We start from the raw sequence: 1,094 nt of genomic DNA on the forward strand, positions 1-1,094 counted from the left end.
AGGGGAGGCTGGGTGGCAATCCTATGTATACTTAAATTGGGTAAAAGCCCCATTAGACTCTGAGGAGATTGGACTGTACTGAGGACAACTGTACTTGTACTCTAATGTTATCCAATGGAGCCAATGCAAGTCAATTGGCATTCCTGGCTCCCATTATTTCCAATGGGTCTAAGCGTCTCCCACTGTTTCCAATGGGCAATCCCGTCCTTCCTTTTAGTACATCCCTAAAAGAACTGTGAGCTAGCTCACACTAACTCAGTTTACAGGCAGTGGCGGATTTGCTGCTGCCCTAAACACTGACCAATCTTGGTGCCCGCCCCCGCCTCCTTTCCACACTGACCCTCAGTCCATTTTAGCTGTTGACTTGTCTGACCAGATATACAATGCAGGTTGGAGCAGTACAAAGATTGCTGGGGAAAAGATCAACAACCTCAGATATGCAGATGATACCACTCTAATGGCAGAAAGTGAAGAGGACCTAAAGAGCCTCTTGCTCAGGGTAAAAGAGGAGACCGCAAAAGTGAGCTTGAAGCTCAACATCAAAAAAACTAAGATCATGGCATCCGGTCCCATCACTCCTTGGCAAATAGAAGGGGAAGTCGTGGAAGTAGTGACAGACTTCACGTTCCTGGGATCCCAAATCACCACAGACTGTGACTGCAGCCATGAAATTAAAAGACGCCTGCTCCTTGGGAGGAAAGTGATGGCGAACCTAAACAGCATGATAAAAAGTAGAGACATCACCCTGCCAACAAAAGTCCGCATGGTCAAAGCAATGGTATTCCCAGTAGTCATGTATGGCTGCGAGAGCTGGACTATAAGGAAGGCCGAGCGCCGAAGAATAGATTCTTTTGAACTATGGTGCTGGAGAAGACTCTTGAGAGTCCCTTGGACTGCAAAAAGATCAAATCAGTCAATCCTAAAAGAAATCAACCCTGACTGTTCCCTGGAAGGCCAGATAATGAAACTGAAGCTCAAATACTTTGGCCACCAAATGAGAAGGGAGCACTCACTGGAAAAGACCCTGATGCTGGGAAAGATTGAAGGTCAAAGAAGACGGGGACGGCAAAGGATGAGATGGTTAGACAGTGTCA

Source organism: Gekko japonicus, unplaced genomic scaffold (assembly GCF_001447785.1).
Source record: "Gekko japonicus isolate JY-2015 unplaced genomic scaffold, Gekko_japonicus_V1.1 scaffold181, whole genome shotgun sequence".
Taxonomy (NCBI): domain Eukaryota; kingdom Metazoa; phylum Chordata; class Lepidosauria; order Squamata; family Gekkonidae; genus Gekko; species Gekko japonicus.